The sequence below is a fragment of the Gracilinanus agilis genome, chromosome 3 (assembly GCF_016433145.1).
Source record: "Gracilinanus agilis isolate LMUSP501 chromosome 3, AgileGrace, whole genome shotgun sequence".
Taxonomy (NCBI): Eukaryota; Metazoa; Chordata; class Mammalia; order Didelphimorphia; family Didelphidae; genus Gracilinanus; species Gracilinanus agilis.
Genome location: NC_058132.1, coordinates 125,655,422 through 125,673,881, shown reverse-complemented (window position 1 = coordinate 125,673,881; position 18,460 = coordinate 125,655,422). Strand labels below are relative to the sequence as shown.

The 18,460-nt window shown below is 33.9% G+C and overlaps 1 protein-coding gene across 1 annotated transcript in view; it reads left to right on the top strand.

Annotated features, from left to right (window-relative positions):
- Nucleotides 1-18,460, top strand: part of COG6 (component of oligomeric golgi complex 6) — a 121,123-nt gene that overhangs the window by 40,727 nt on the left and 61,936 nt on the right. The window lies entirely within an intron of this gene.

Here is an 18,460-nt window from a genome sequence, read left to right as displayed (position 1 = left end):
GCATCATCAGTTCTAATAAATCTCATTTGCTTTATATGCAGACTCTTTTTTCCACATTTACTTTAAGCTATCCAAGCTTAAAACTACAAAACACTTTTGGAACACCTTGTATTGTTTTCTTGGCTCTATTTATTTCATTTTACTAAGTTTATGTAAGTCATTCTATGCTTTTCTGTATTATGTATTATAGTTATTTTTTCTTAAGTTGTAGTAATATTCTCTTATGTTCATGTACCACAATTTATTTAGCTATTCCATAGTTGATGAGCCCTTTTTTCCCCAGTTCTTTGCTACCAGACACACTAAAAATTATTATAAATATTCTTGTATATTTAGAAATTTTCTTTTTAACCAGTAAGTCACTTGGTTCTTGAGCAGTGATCAAATAGAGTGTTCTGCCCCTAGATATATATTTTATGATGTTTGTTAATTATAATTCATTGCATCCTAATAATAGGAACTGTCTAGAGAGAGGTATGAATCTTAATTCTTTTGAAGTGATGAATTTTTGATAGTGATGAGGTGGTAACTCAACTATGTTCTTTGATTATTTAGTTCTTATCTATATCATATATAGTCTCCTATGTTATATGTTCAAATATATATCTTATTTAAAGAATATTAATGTATATTATATAATAATATTTATAATCTTTTTACGTTATTGATTTATGGCTTGAAGTTTTAATCTTTTTAATGATGAATTTTTAAAATTTTTTTAGGTTTATTTCTTTTTTTAAAATTTTTTTCTTTTTTAGAAAAAAATGTTTCAATGGTTACATGATTTTCATGTTCTTGCTCTCTCTTCCCCCACCCCAAAACCCTCAGTAGCCGATGCACATTTCCACTATTTTCTTCCTATGTCATCAATCAAGACCTATTTCCATATTATTGATAATTGTTCTAGGGTGGTCATTAAGAGTCAACATACAAATCATGGCCGCATCAACCCATGTGTTCAAGTAGTTGTTTTTCTTCTGTGTTTCCACTCCTGCAGTTCTTCCTCTGAATGTGGGTAGCATTCTTTTACATAAATCCCTCATAATTGTCCTGGATCATTGCATTGCTGCCAGTACAGAAGTCCATTACATTCTATTTTACAACAGTGTATCCATCTCTGTGTACAATGTTCTTCTGGTTCTGCTCCTTTCACTCTGCATCAATTCCTGGAGGTCATTCCAGTTCACATGAAATTTCTCCAATTTATTATTCCTTTGAGCACAATAGTATTCCATCACCGGCATATACCACAATTTGTTCAGCCATTCTCCAATTGAAGGACATACCCTCGTTTTCCAGTTTTTTGCCACCACAAAGAGCGTGGCTATAAATATTTTTATACATGTCTTTTTCCCTATGATCTCTTTAGGGTACAAACCCAGCAATGGTATGGCTGGATCAAAGGGCAGGCATTCTTTTAGTGCTCTTTGGGCACAGTTTCAAATTACTATGCAGAATGGTTGGATCAATTTGCAACTCCACCAGCAATGCATTAATATCCTAATTATGCCTCATCCCCTCCAACATTCATTGCTCTCCCCTGTTGTCATTTTAGCCAATCTGCTGGATATGAGGTGATACCTCAGAGTTGTTTTGATTTGTATTTCTCTAATTATTAGAGATTTAGAACACTTTCTCATGTGCTTATTGATAGTTTTGATTTCTTTATCTGAAAATTGCTTATTCATTTCCCTTGCCCATTTATCTATTGGAGAATGGCTTGATTTTTTGTACAATTGATTTAGCTCCTTGTATATTTGAATAATTAGACCTTTGTCTGAGTTTTTTGTTATAAAGATTTTTTCCCAGTTTAAAATTGTTTCCTTTCTGATTTTAGTTGCATTGTTTTTGTTTATACAAAACTTTTTTAATTTAATGTAATCAAAATTATTTATTTTATATTTTGTAATTTTTTCTAACTCTTGCTTGGTTTTAAAATCTTTCCTTTCCTAGAGATCTGACAAGAACACAAGTATTCTGTGTTTGCCTAATTTTCTAATAGTTTCCTTCTTTATATTCAAGTTATTCACCCATTCTGAATTTATGTTGGTGTAGGGTGTGAGATGTTGATCTAGACCTAATCTCTCCCCACATTGTTTTCCAATTTTCCCAGCAGTTTTTTTCAAATAGTGGATTTTTGTCTCCAAAGTTGGGCTCTTTGGGTTTATCATACACTGTTTTGCTGACATCACTTACCCCAAGTCTATTCCACTGATCCTCCCTTCTATCTCTTAGCCAGTACCATATTGTTTTGATGACTGCTGCTTTATAGTATAGTTTAATATCTGGTACTGCTGGGCCACCTTCCTTCACGTTTTTTTTTTCATTATTTCCTTTGATATTCTTGGTCTTTTGTTATTCCAAATGAACTTTGTTATAGTTTTTCTAATTCTGTAAAAAAGTTTCTTGGTATTTTGATAGGTATGATGCTAAATAAGTAAATTAATTTGGGTAGAATGGTCATTTTTATTATGTTAGCTTGTCCTACTCATGAGCAATCAATGTTTTTCCAATTGTTTAGATCTAGTTTTAATTGTTTGGAAAGTGTTTTGTAGTTGTGTTCATATAATTTCTGTGTTTGTTTTGGTAGATAGATTCCTAAGTATTTTATATTGTCTAGGGTGATTTTAGATGATGTTTCTCATTCTACCTCTTGCTGCTGTGATGTGTTAGAAATATATAGAAATGCTGGTGGTTTATGTGCATTTAATTTGTATCCTGCAACTTTGCTAAAGTTGTTGTTTATTTCTACTAGCTTTTTAGTTGATTCTCTAGGATTTTTTAAGTAGACCATCATATCATCTGCAAAGAGTGATAGCTTAGTCTCCTTATTGCCTATTTTAATACCTTTAATTTCTTTTTCTTCTCTAATTGCTACTGCTAGTATTTCTAGTACAATGTTAAATAATAGAGGTGACAATGGGCATCCTTGTTTCATGCCTGATCTTATTGGGAAGGCTTCTAATTTATTCCCATTGTTGATGATTTTAGATATATACTGTTTGTTATTTTTAGGAAAGGTTCTTCTATTCCTATACTTTCTAGTGTTTTCAATGGGAATGAGTGTTGTATTTTGTCAAAGGGTTTTCAGCATCTATTGAGATAGTCATGTGATTTTTGTTGGTTAGTTTGCTGATATGGTCAATTATGTGGATGGTTTTTTTTTTTTTTTTTTTTTTAGTATTGGTATTAGTTGTTCTTTGAATATTTGATAGAATTCACTTGTGAATCCATCAGGCCTTAGCGATATTTTCTTAGGGAGTTCTTTGATGACTTATTCAGTTTCTTTTTTCTGATATGGTATTTTGTAAGTATTCTATTTCTTCTGCTATTATGAATTACTCTTAACTTGTTGATTTGCTAGTGCTATTGATGTGATATATAATTTTACTGAATATTTGTGAGGTATTGCTGGTTTATGTTATTTTCACCAGATTATAAATCTAGAGCTAGAAGGGACATTAAACACTATATAATCCTATCCCCACATTGTTACAGAAATGTAATCTGAAGCCTTAAGTGACTATTTTATCCATGTTGGGATTTAAATCCAGACAGTTCTCTTTCTGTATCATACCACCCAACCTAAATATTGAGTTTGATCTGTTCTGATTACTACATTATAATAATTAATACAATTATTGGGCTTTTTCCCTTTTCTGTCCCTACATCTGTGCTTTGGGATTTTCAAACATCATATTTGGTTGAGGGAGTTAAAAAGGGAGACAGCAATAGAAGAATATGACTCACCCTATGGCTAACTTTGGCCATGTTCTCAAAGAGATAAGGACTTTTACTCTCCTGGCCTTGGCTTGGAATCTGGGAAACATTCCCAGAGCCCAGGGATTCCTCCCTCTATACAAGTGGTCATTAGTTGCTAATGGACTTCAGAGCAAAACAGAGAATAAAGATGTCATTAATTTTGTAGCCTTAATTTCTGGTTTATTTTTTAACTTTTCTGAGCCAATCTCCAGATCTTAAAGAGACCTAGAAAATAAGTTAATATTTACTCAGAGCTTATTATGTAGTACTTCATATTATGGGATGGGTTACATCTATGAATAGCTATTTAGTTATGTATGTTATGTGTGTATATATTTTCTAATAAGCATTATCAGTTTGCTTGCATTCACAAAGGAAATATGAAACTTATTAATTTCAGAAGCCCTAAAAAGCACACATATCCTAGCAGGAAAGGTCATAGCCATAAAACTGTCATTATGAAATGAATTGTGGCAGTTATAGTCCTTCTGATATAAAAACACTTATTAAGCACTTATTGTATGCCAATCAGACTGAGGGAAGTCTCAGTGTATTTGAGTATGTTTTGAGGAATGTGTTCAGTTCTGGGGCTCACATTTTAGAAAGACACTGGCAAGCTGGAGTGCCTTTAGAGGAAGGAGAGCAGGAGAGGAGGCTGACTGGGAAGGAATGGGATTGGAGACCTTGCCACATATGAATCAGTTAATCAGAATCAATGGGAGATGTTTAGCTTGGAAGAAACTTGTGGATATAGTTCTCTTTAAATGTTTGAAAGAATATCACATGGAGATAGGACTAAACTTGTCTGATTTGATTCCATAGAGCAGTAATGGGCAAACTATGGCTTACGGGCCAGATGGCCAGATGTGGCCCCCTGAAATGTTCTATCCTGGCAGGACATTATTCCAACTCTGATGAATACAATGAGTAGGACACAATACAATGAAACTTTGAAAGAGTTGCCTTAGAAACAGACTGACAGATGAGCATTTCCTTTCCTTTGGTCCCCTCTTTAAAAAGTTTGCCCATCACTGCTATAGGGGATAACTAAGAACAAGAGGAAGAATCTGCTGAGAGGCAGTTTTGGGCTGAATGTAAAATAAAGATTCCTTATAATTAGAACTGTTTGGAAGTGGAATGGGGTGCCCCTAGAGAGAGAGCATTTCCTTCCTGGGAGAGCTTAAAGCTGAGATGGGCATATACAGGTCAGTTTAGCTGGTACAATGAAAACATTGGCTCTGGAGTAAAAAATCCTGGTTTTGCTAGCATTACCTACCTATGTAACTTTGAACAAGTGATTTCCCCATTCTAAGCAATCCTCAGATCCTTTCTCTGTAAACTGAGGAGCTGGACTAAGGATGATGCCTTTGGATATTTTTGGTTCTAAATCCTATGATCTCTGTGATTCCTATGACTGCTTAGGTCCCTTTCAAGTTGGAGTTTTCCCAATAAGTTTATTTCTTATTGCCAAATAAAACATATGATGAGTGTTAAGGTAGCCACAAGATGGCACTATTTGAACTTCATTTCAGTAATCATTCCTATGAGAAAAATGTTATTTTGTATAAAATGTTGCTGTTTAATGTTACATTTCTGTCATATTTCTAGCTATGTCAGGCAGGTTATTAGAAGAAAATAATAATATTAAATGTCAAAATCCAAATGAAAAAAGTCCCCTATTTTCTTCATTTTTAAATGAATTTTTTTAAAAAATAGAAATAGATGCTTTCTCTTTTCTTTAGTGAAATATATTATAATAGAGTTTATGATTATGAATAAACAAAGTTTTATATTTTTGCATTTTCCTATTTTTCTGTTTATTATTTCATAAGAATGACTATGTTATCTGTTTCAAAAACTTTTGAGAAATCTATCATTTTCACTTAATAAATTTTTATTTACATTTGACCTTCATCACTATATAATCATAGATTTTTGTGAGAAAAATAATCTGTATAATTCCCAATTGTAAACATTTTAGAATCTAGTATAATTTTACCATTGAATTTGTAAAATGGAATTTTGTGTCTTTGAACTCTTCACAAAGTCTCTATATTGGTCAAACAACTTTTCATTTGTTTGTGGGAAAATATATTTCAGAAACCTTCAGATATATTTAAAGATTCATTATAATTTTGACTATTCTTTTCTATAAAAATAGGAGTCCATTTTTGCTAGAAAATTGGGAATGATAGAGGAAAGTGTAGTTAAAAATAAGCTTTTTATTACTATTTCATAATATTTTACAGATTCAATCCTAGGCTTTTGTTAACTTTGTTGTTGTTTTTAGAAGATCTAATGGTTTCATTTAGAATAGTTGCACTTGTTTGTGATAGAACTTATGGTCACAGTGATCATTATATTTAGAAATAGAAATTTTAAAGATATTTGTTTTCATTGTAATCACTAAGCACTTGGGAGATGATTAATTTTATCAGCAAAAAAGAGCTTTAAGAATGAGACTACTTGCCATTATCTATAATTAATCTTCTATCCCAAAGATAAGTTTAAATTAGTTTATAGAATTTGTTCATCATTTAGAAAATTCATTTTGGGTTTAACTCTCATAATAATGGAACATACGTAATATTTACAGAGAAGAAAATAGAAGTTAAAATTTCATCCTCCTTTTATTACACTGGTACATTTTTATGTAACAAAAAAAGAAAAGGTAAATTTAAAATAACTTATCACTTATTATGCAATATAGCAATCCCAATATGATTTGAATTTTTTCTATTTATGTATTCATGTACAAGGATATATTTTCACTTAATCTTTAAAAATAAAAACTATTAACCATAATTAAGTGGTAGAAAAAGGCTTAAAATATTTTCAGGGATCTGAAAATGTATTGTTCCCAGCTGATTCACTCTCACTTAACTTTTAATTAAAAATATTATTTCTTCCCCTTGCTATTTTCCTTATGCAGGTTACTTCAAAGGTCTATACTAAGATTTTTTGGATACTCATATAGAAGTATAGATTTTTCTGTTAGATAAAATTGGATATTATGAAGGCTAGTTTTCTATTTTTAAACTAAAACCAGAAAAATTTTCAAATCATAATTATTTTACAGTACCTCAGAAACATAGAACTCAGTGTATTTGGAATTCTAATGAGAAATGTGGAAATTTGTGTTTAGGCTCAGCTCTCATTGGATTTATGAGACCACTAAAAATTATTTTGCTCAGATTTATCCATAAAATGGACAGGTCCTGAAATATCACATACAATTGTGGAAATGAGAAGAAAATTTGACAAAAGATTAACCATTTTGAGCAACTCTCAGTTGTATTTTGCCTTTCTTTAGGGCCTTTCCCATGAGAGATTAGACTTTTCCAAGAAGTCTGGATATCTGTTGTTGCATTGGCCCTGGCATCACTTATAATTTTTCCATTATCTACTTACATACCTACTGTGTTGCAAATCCTAGACATATGTGTTTAAAAGAGGAAGATGAGATTTGGAACATTATTTACTTTTGCTATGCTAATCAGCCCAGCCGATCAAATAGAAAGGTGTTTTTACTCTTACTTCTTATTGTTCTCAGCATTTTTGAGGCAGGAAATATTATGTTATTCAACTTTATGCTTAATGCTCAGTTATTCATTTACACTAATATTACATCTAGCCTTTTGTCTTTGTAAATGAATTCTGAAAAAGAAAACATCACATTTGTAAAGCCCTTTATTAAGATAGATGTCCCTAATTTGTGTAGTCCAAGTTTTGAGCTTTTTAAATTTTTTTGACCCTTTTAAATTTCATCTAGTTTGTTTCAGCCCAGCCTTGAAACTCAACTAGAAAATTTTAAAATTTGATCTATAATATTAATAACTTCTCAGAATTTTGGGTCAGTTTAAAATAAATTAGGGAATGGATATCCAATAATTTTTGGAGGATTTGGTAGATACTAAATAAATATTTGATGAATGATTGATATACTTGACTCATCTTCTCTTAGACAAATAAAACATCCCAGAAACTTCAGCCCTAATAGCTAATGAAATATCTTTTGTCCCACAAATAATGTATTTTAGTATTGTATTTCAGCAGACTTATAAATACTTAGTTTTGAATGAGTAGTTCCATTGTTAGTTAGACATCCTTTATAAATTCATAATATCACTTTAGCAAGTTTTAATTTTAGTACTTATTTTGATCTAAGTTGACCTGTCTTCCAATGTTTCTCTGAATTCTTCATAGTTGTTTTTTTAAATCTTCCTTTGTGTTAATTGTAATAATAATAATAATAATAATAATAATAGCCTGTAACCAATGAATGATAGAGAGGAGATAGAATCTATGAGGTCAGTAAACTTCACAGCAGGGGGTCTGGCTCCAAAATAGAGGCAGCCAGACCAAGCTGTGGTTCCCTCCTCCCTTGTTGTCTCTCAGGCACTCTGGAACTATCTGACTAATGAATGGCTTTTATTATTCACAATTCAGGGGTTGGGGAAAGGGGTGAAGGGCAGAGGGATTTTGGGGTGCCCTCTTCTCTATTCCTATGGAGTCCGTCGCTTGGGTGGGAGCCTTTGGGGTTCCCACTTCCAGGCTTCTTCTCCCCCCACTTCTCCTTCTGTTTCTATTTTTATCTTTTTCTATAATTGTAAGTTAGACCGGAAAGGGTCTCTCAGCAAGGTTGGGTAATGGAAAAAGAAGACTAAGAGATCACTCCCAAAATGGAGTCCAGAAACTTAGCTTACTTGATTATTGAAGTCTTGCTGGGTGAGTTGTGATGGGATGCCTTTGACCAGGGAATCAGGGTTTCAATGTCCAAAGAAAGATCCTCAGAAAGCCCTCAGGACTGGAATGGAGCTGAGATGTTCTCCTCCTTTCTCCTTCCAGTCTTCGATGGAAGAATTCTCTTTTCCTTCTCCTCCAGAGAATTACCCAGAATTCCCCTGGTCTCAACTGTCACCAACTGTCAGCCACTCCTTCTCTGGCTCCTTTTGTCCCATCTCCCTTGCACAAATTCCATCCTTACAGAATATACCATAGTTTGGTTAGCCATTTTCTGACTGATATCTAATTGGTTTCTAGTTCTTTGGTACCACAGAATCTGACCCAAAAATATTTTGATATATATGGGTCCATTCTCTTTTTGATATCTTTGGGCCATTTGTATCAATCCCTTAGTCATAGGGTATGGACATTTTAGTCAGTTGTTAGTTTAATTCTAAATTATTTTCCAGAATGGTTGGATCAATGTACAGATCTATCAGTCAGTGAATATATAAGCATTTATTAAAGGTCTACCATGTGTAAAATCTTGTCAAAGGTTCATGTACAAAAATGAAATAGTCCTTGTCCTTCAGCTTAGATTCTGGTGAGGGGAAGGTGTGTGTGTGTGTGTGTGTGTGTGTGTGTGTGTGTGTGTGTGTGTGNGGTGAGGGGAGTGTGTGTGTGTGTGTGTGTGTGTGTGTGTGTGTGTGTGTGTGTGTGTGTGTGTGTTTGTGTGTACAAAACAGATAGGAAAGCCATAAGCTGGGAGCATCAGGAAAGACATTATATGGAAGGTAGCACTTGAGTTGAGCCTAGAAGATAGACCTGTTAAGAAGCTTAGTTGAAGAGAGAGTGCATTTCAGGAACTGGAGATATTTGATCCTATAGAGCAGTGATGGGCAAACTTTTTAAAGAGGAGAGGCCAAAGGAAAGGAAATGCTCATCTGTCAGTCTGTTTCTAAGGCAACTCTTTGGAAGTTTCATTGTATTGTATCCTCCTCATTGTATTCCTCAGATTAGGAATAATATCCTGCAGCTGGATAGACCATTTCAGGGGGCCGCATCTGGCCTGCAGGCCGTAGTTTGCCCATCACTGCTATAGATAATAGTGAGCTGCAGTAGTTTACTGATTAGGAGAGTGATCTCATCAGACTTGTGTTTTAGGATAATCACTTGAACATCTATTTGGAGGATAGATGGGAGTAGAAAGAGACTTGAGGCAAAGAAGCCAATAGAGTACTATTCAATAGTCCAGGCTAGAGAAGATGAGAGTCTGAATTAGGATGGTGGCTATGTCAATTGAAAGAAGACAAGAGATGTAAGAGATGCTATGGAAGTTGAAATTTCAATTTTTGTCACCTGATTGACTGTTTATGAACCTGATGACTAAAAGGAGGATGATACCCTTGACATAAAAAGGCAAATTTAGAAGAGGGTTGTGTTTTCTGGGAAGGATATTAAATTTAATTAAAGATGTGAGTTAGAGATGTCTTTGGCATATCCAGTTTTAAATGTTCAATTTGTAGTTGATACTATAAATCTGTAGCTCAGGAGCAGACTGGAGCAGTCATCTACATAGACGTGTTAATTGATTCCATGTGAGCTGGTGATGTCACAGAGAAAGAAAAATTAACAGAGGGCTTAAAACAAAGCTTTTAGGGTACCATTGTAATTAAGAGTATGATATGAATGATGAGTCAGCAAAAGAGACTGAGGAATTTTTGACGGGTTAAAGGAGAACAAAGAGCAGTGACATTAAAACCCAGAGAAAGGAGAATGTTCAGGTGGAGAGAATGGTCAGCAGTGTCAAATACTGTAGAGAAGTCCAGAACATGAGTTTTGAGAAAAGACTAACATATTTATCAATTAAAAGATTATCCCCCCACCCTTACCAATCTTCCACCTATGAGACAATACACAAGTACAAGGGTAAAAAAAAAAAAAAAGATTATCCATAACTCTGGAGAGGAGTTTCGTTTGAGCATTGAGGATAGAAACCAGATTTCAAAGGGTTGAGAAGAGAGTGAGAGGAAATAAAATCAAGACAATGAACATATAGGATCATTGCTTCAGGGAATGGTAGGGTTTAAAGAACTTTTTTTTTTTTTTTTAAAGCTAGACATTTGGGCATGTTTATAAGCAGGAAAGGAAATATTAGGGAGTGGTTGAAGATAAGTGGAAGAGAGGGGGTGATAATAGTGGAGATAGTTTACTGGAGAAAATGGAATGGAACTATGATTATGGAAGAAGTTGGTAATGGCATGAATATGGGCTGTCTTTTCATTAGAGATTAGAGTAAAGGAAAAAAGAATAGGGAATGACTTCAAGGATATGTAGTGAAAGAGAGAAGAGGAAATTCAAAGTTTTCTGCCTTTGTTTTCTCAATTAAGGGTGAGATGAAGACCTCAGTGGTAAAGATGAGGGGAAATGATATTGTGGAAGTTTCAGGAGGTCAAGAGGTCAGGAGAAAGTGTGAGTAGGATTAGAAAATCAATTGAGAGAGGATGAAAGAATTATCTTGCAATTTTTAGATTAAGAAATTAAAACTTTTAAATCACATGAAAAAATTTCAAAATTAACATTGATTACAGAAATGCAAATTAAAATGACTCTGAAGGTACCATCTTTCCCCATCGGTCTAGCTAACATGACAAAAAAAAGGAAAATGATAAATACTGGTTGGGATGTAGAAAAATTGAGACACTACCACTGGTGGAGCTGTGAATTGGTATAACCATTCTGGAGTGCAATCTAGAACCATGCCAAAATATGTACCTCTTGATACCATTATTAGATTTATATTCCAAAGAGATTAAAGTGAGGAGAAAAGAACCTATCTGTACAAAAATATTTATTTTAGCTCTTTTTATGGTGGCAAAAGACTGGAAACTGAAGGCCATCAGTGGGAAATAGCTTGGGGAATGGCTGAACAAGTTGTAGTATATCATTGTAATGGAATACTTTTGTGCCATAAGAAATGAAAAACAAGATGATAACCAAAACAAACAAACAAACAAACAAACAAACAAACAAACAAACAAACCTGGAAAGGCCTTTATGAAGTGATACCAAGTGAAAGGGAACAGAACCAGGAGAATGTTGTATAGAATAATAAGAATGATATATGATGATCAACTGTGAATTATTATCAACAAATCAAGGATCCAGGGAAACTCCAAGAGACTTATAAGAAAAAAACGGATAATCCACCATCATAGAAGGAACAGACAGTCTGAATGCAAATTGAAACATGCCATTCTTTTCTTTATTTCTGCCATGAATTTTTCCTTAATGTAAGCAATATTGTCTTCTTTCACAATATTTACAAGCATGGAAATATGTATTATATGATAATATATGTACAACTTATATTACTCTTAGGGAGCAGGTAGGGGTGGGAGGGAGAATGAGAGAGGATCAAAAAGATCAGAAAACGAATGTTAAGAAATTTTATTGACATTTTATCTGAAAAATATCTATTGGGGGGAAAAGAATTACCTTGTGCTTTGGTGAGGACTAAGTTGAGATTAGACTATATAAATTGGTAATGAAAACAGTTGATACTGCTCTGTGACTTTCTCCAGCTTTATTCAGTAAAATGTAAATAGGATTAGAGAAGGATGGAGATAGTTACATAGGTTTGGCAAGGTGTGGGCAACAGTAGGACAGAGGAACAAAAGAATAGAGGAAAGTATAGATTTGAACTAGTTAGCTAAAGGGTTGAGTTTGAAAAGGGATGAAAATGAAACTAAAGCAGTGTGATGGCTTGTAAGAACTCTGAGAGGTGGAGAGTTTGTATGTCAATCCCTTTAGCCTTGGTGGAGAATAATAAATAGAATAAACAAGAGTAAGTTGTGACAAGATGGAATAATAGGAGGTTATGATCTGATAAAGGAATTTCAGATTTCTTGATCATAGAAATGAAACAGTTGAAGTTAGTGGCAATATTAAAAATGTGACCATGTCCTGGATCATGGCCCATAGCTATATGTAGCTAAAGTAGAATGGGGAAGTAGGTTATGGCAGTTGAATAGGTTGAAGTATTGGGAGTTTAGGATGTCTGAGGAAACATTAGCATGTATTCAAATTCCATAATATAAAGGTAGGAGTTAGAGAGAAAGACAGTAAAACAGGTGGTGGTGGCAGTTTTGTTTCCAACCTTTGTGACCTCTTTGATAGAGTTTTCTTGGCAAAGATGCTGTAGTGGTTTGCCATTTCCTTCTCCACAGTCTTCATTTTACAGTTGAGTAAACTGAGGCAAACAGGCTTAGGATCACACAGTAAATGTTCCTGAGGCTGAATTTAAACTCAGATCCTCTTGACTCCAGGCCCAGTACTCTATCCCCTGTGTCACCTAGTTACCCATAGTCAAATACATATTGAACTCCTTAGAAAGTGAAGATAATAAGGGAATAAATACATAATTGCTGCTAGCATCTGGATTGGTTGATACATTTGCATAGGATTATGAATGTCAAAAGAATAGAGGTTATCAATTTATAATGGCAGAGGGAGGGTTTAGAAATGATAATAGAGATTAAGAATATTTCCTTTATGTGAGATGAAGCATCAATAATTGTTTTAAGTAGGATATTTATGTTTATTAGTGATTTGGAACAATCTTTCACATGAGGGTAATAGTTTGTACTCAATTGATCATACGTTTGACTTTGCCATCATTCACAAACATTCCACTTCTGTGTTTATGAACATAAAATTCTCTTATCTAATCATAACATTCTATCATTATATCTTTCCTTTTGCCTTTTAACTCCTAACCTTGTCTTTGTTCTCCATGTGACCTATACTCCTCTAACCCCTCAGTTCTTTCCTAGGCTGCCACTTCTGCACTGACTCTTCTATCCCTTCTCTATCTTAGCTCCTTGGTGAATCAGTTCACTTAAGGACTATCCTCTATTCTTGCATCCCTTGCTCCTTTGCCCTTTTAGCACTCTCCCACCATCCACTGCTTTGTTCCTATATGTTTCTGTCTTTTAACCTGTTAATTTCCTTTTGAGCTATTTCCCACTTTTCTTGCCAAATCTCTTCCATCTTTCTCATGATCTCAGATTTGAACATCCCTCCCCACTCCCAGAGCTGACAAGCAATTCCACTGGGTTATACATAAATTATACACTCAAAACCTATTTCCATATTATTTCTTTTTCTAATAATCTTTTAACACCCCAATCATATACTCCATATTAAGATTAAGGACCACTTTGGTAGTTGAATGGAAGGATTGGTGTGCAGAGAAACTGGAAGCAGGGACATGAGATCAAGGATCCATGTAGTGGAATTTGCCTTGGCAAGAAGTATCACTTCTTCACAAGAGGCAAGAATGAAGGAGGGAAGAAGGAAAGAAGGCAACATGGAAACCATATAACCATGGAAAAAATTAAGTTAAATTAAAAAAATAAAGTAACCCTTTCCTGTATTTCTATAAGAAGTAAGTCTTGTACTTTACTCTCTTCCATGTAATTTATATTTTATGCTTTGGCAATACTTGCCTTCTTGTTCTTCTGTGAATGAATGTGATGAAAATTTATTAACTAAGACACAAAAAAGGTTAAAGTCTCCAAGCCAAAAAGAAAAGGATTATTGCTTAGCCCTTACTGCTCTTTTGTCTTGGAACCAATATTCAGTATTAATTCTAAGATGGAACATAAGGGTTTAAGAAAAAAAAAAGAATTATACTTACAAAATATCTTGATTATTTTTAGAAAAGTTTAAGATCTATGATCCCCAAATAACTAAAGTAAGAAAAACTGCTGATACTGATGTAATCATAAGGGGTGTAGGGGATTTCACATTCACACATAACAATCCTTTCCACATCTTTGTGCCATCTCACTGGCTTCCTTCCATACCTAGAATGCCTTCCCCCCTCACTTCTGCCTTCTGGTTTTCCAGGATTCTTTCAATAGACAGCTCAAAATCTCACTTTCTACAGGAACTCTTTTCTAGTTCCCATTCTCCACCTCCGTCCCCTTAGTAGTGAGATTAACTTCTGTCTTCTCTTTATATATCTTGCATGTACATAGTTGTTTTCATCTTATCTCTTCCATTACAGTGTAAGCTCCTTGAAGGCAAGTAGGGCAGGACTTTAAAAAATTTTTTATATCCTCATTTAAAATTTAAAATTTTTTATATCCTCATTTTTTATATAGTACTTAGTATAGAGCCTGGCATTCGGAAAACACCTAAATTCTTATCCATTTCGGAATAGCTTTTCATCACATATATTTGTCTTAATCTATATTTCTTGGGTTTTAGACCTTTTATCAGAGATCTTTGATGCACAGATTTTTTCTCCAAATGAAAGTTTCTCTTCTTATCCTAGCTGCGTTGAGTTTACTTGTGCTATTTTTATATCATTTCAACCCTTTATTACCTTTTACTTCTCACAGCCACACAATTTCTTTCCATGTTTTACTTCCTGTGACACATACCAATTCACTCATAGGGAGGATGGGATTTATTCTGAAGGATATTAGTTCATGTCTTCTTTCTTTCCTTGTGATTGAATAAATTAATGAACAAAAAGCATTATTAAACATTATATACCAGGCACTCTAAGCTCTTGGAATGCAGATATGAAAGAGAGACAGTACCTACACTTAAGAAGTTTACTTTCTACTGGGGAAACAACACATACAGAGATTCCTGTCTAGGAAAGAATTTTTTGGCCTAGGAAGTCACTGAGATAGGGCAATGAAACAATGAAATAGTTTATTGACATGTCTTTTTGAGAAGCAAAAATGGTATCAATTTACTATTCCTAGAATATTAAATATAAAACAGAGCAACTTGGTATTCATATGTTGGTGTGGCAGGAAGTTGGCAAAAGTGAAACAGTTGAAGGGGTTTGGGACCAGCTTGTTGATTGAGTTCTTACCAGTCTGGGCATCATGGTCTGTGGCCAGGAATTCCAAAACTTATGGGCTTATGGATTCTGGACTTCAGGATCAAAGAGTGCAGCAGCAACCTCAGTGACAGGGTAACATGGCAGAAAAATAGAGTTTAGTAAGATTGGAGGTCCACTGACTAGATAGAGGAAACTTTTACCAGACCCAGACTGTGTGCTGAACTCAATTTCTTAGCTCTTCAAAGATTTGGTATCTGGTGTTCAAGTTCACAGGGTAGAATTCCCCTTAAATATTTAGCTCCTTACATTTCCTTTGTCTCTTTATGTGCTTCTTTTATCTTTTATATTTTGATACTCTTTCTTCTTATTTTTCGTTTTATCCTTCAGTTCAATTTATTTTCTATTATTTTTAAAAAAGGAAACCTTTACACATGAGAACTTAGTTCTTAGCCTTTAGTTTCAATAATTTTATTTAATTTTCTCATGTTTCTGTAGTTTGTAGGGTTCACAAATAGAAAAATCTGCTGCTCTTTTTTTTATTGGGGGGAACCCCAAAACAAAAAAAGCCTCAACTTTCTCCTTTGTTGAAGATCCACTTTTTTTTTCCACTACTGAGTAGGCTTAGATTCGCAGAATTTATTTTAGATTTCAGCTACTCAACTTTTACTTTTTTGGAATATAGGATTATATTCCTTCATTTCTTGTGGCTGAAGAGTAATTGTAGTTTATTAATTCAGGTTTTGTCACAGTTAAAGGTCTTTCTTCTTGCTGCTTACAAAATTTGTTATTTGTTACTAAAACTGATCATTTTAATTACTAGATGTCTTGGATTTTCTTTGTAGGTTTTTTCTTAGATGACTTGTCATCTCTAGATTGATTAGTATTTTGACTTTGTACTCAAAAATTTAGTCAGTTTTCTTGTGTTAGTTCCAACAGTATAATATTCATATTTTTGTTTTTAATGCATTATATTCTCATTAGGAAACTTAGAATCCTTAAGTTGCATAATGAATGTGAAATTCTCTGGAGGCTGTGTTTCTAATTTTAAAATATCAATTTATTAATCTGCTGCTCAAGAAAATCTTGCTCATGGACTCCCTGACAGTCCAAACAGATGCTGTAGAACTTGATCCAGGAAACCAGGCTGGACCAAAGAGAGAGAGAGAGAACAGCAGCCCAAGCTCAAGCAAAATCAGCAGCTAGGCAAGACAAGGAGAGAGTAACATACACACATAAGCAGGCCAAAAGATAGTGGTAGAGTGGCTAGGCAAAAAAAAAAAAAAAAAAAAAAAAAAAGATTGACTTCCTGTCATACAAACCAGTTATCCCTTCTGTTGTCAGAGCTCAGTCCCTCCCCAGGACATCTCTGATTAGAGAATAGTCATGCAGGAAGGGGCTTCAGAGATCTCAACTTCTCCCTTACCACACATGGGAAGAGGTGGGCCTAATGAGGACTCCAAGAGGCCTTCTTTATCCCTGCCATGGCAAATGTCTAGTTGATTTCATCACCAAATCGAGTCTTGGTTTAAAGTTAAATAGGGAGCTAGTCTCTACCCTGCTAATTTTTATATCTAGACAAAAGAAAAGAGGACCCAACCCAGTTTCATGGCCTGGAGGAGAGATGGTTTTGTAGTTTTTAAACTCAAGCTATTTGGGGGGGCCAAAAGGGGAGCCAATTCTCAAAAAATATCCCAATTAAATTTAAAATTTTCCATAGTTGCCTTTTTGAACTCTTCTTCAAGGACTCTTTGATTTGTATAGAGTCATATATTCTGTTAAAGTTGCTGTCTTGTTTTTAACCTCTAAAACATTAATTGAATATAACATTTTTCTGTATTCTCATGGTCATTATCATTATCATCTCTCAACTAATCTATTGTAGTAGCCTCCTCTTTGGGCTTCCACCCTCAAAAAGTTTTTTCCCTCACTCTAATCACATAGTAAAAAGCCAAAGGGATTTTCTTAAAGTATACAGATCTGATTATATTACCTTACCTTACTCAAAACTCCAGTGGCTCCCTATTGTTTCAAAGATAAAATATTAAATAAACTCTTTACAACTTGAGCCCTTCCTACATTTTTTTTACATATTACTTTTCTTCATAGACTCCTGAAGTAAAATCATATTGGCATTCTTGGAATTCTATAAAATAGAGCTCCGTCTGCATATTTTTCTTCTGGCTTTCCTTGGTACCTGAAATGTTCCCACTCCTCATCTCTGTATCTTGAAGTCTTTGGATTCCTTCAAAAGTAAGGTAAATGCTACTTTTGATAGGAGCTTTTTCTGAGCCTCAGCTACTGTACCATCTCATACAAGATTACATTAAAAATGTTTTGTATGTGCCTTGTATGTCCTTATTTATACACACTATGCTTCTTCTCCTTCATCTCTTCAGAATATAAGCTCCTTGATGGCAGGGCTATTCCATTTTCCTCAGGGCCTTGTTATGTTAGTAGATGTTTAACATATGTTTGTTGATTGATTTGGACATGATTTTATCAGTAGTTCTTCTGAGTTACAATAAGATTTTTTTGTTATAACACTTGATGTAATAAGTTTGTATTGTATTTTTTTCTTAAAATATCCAAATTTTCTTCCAAAAATTTGCTTGTTATGCATATGACTTAATTTGTATAGTTTCTTAAGTTAGTTAGATATATTTACTTATTTGTTAGTTGTGCATATATTTATATATTTGTAATAACAAAGACTAGAGGAACAGACACTTTGGTAACAAAAAGAAATGAAGAAATATGACCATATTTCCAGAAGGCAATAACATCTAGATGGATTAAGTTGATGAAATCCAAAAATCACTTCTTGTGGACAATATTGGCACTTAATGTGTTCAGCTGCTAAACTAGCTAAATAAAATGCTGTATACAAATAGAAGAAAATGCAATAATTTTTTGAGTGATTGTTTAAAAATCATTTAACCAATCTTATAGCAGCAGCCATCAAGTCTTGCTTATTTTACAATTCTAATTTACATAATTGAGAGGTATAATTATAATCATATGGAGAATATCAATTCTTCCCAATTGTGATATCTATGTTTTATTATTTTTCTTTAGCTCTTTTCACAAAACCCTTTCAGAAGGCCC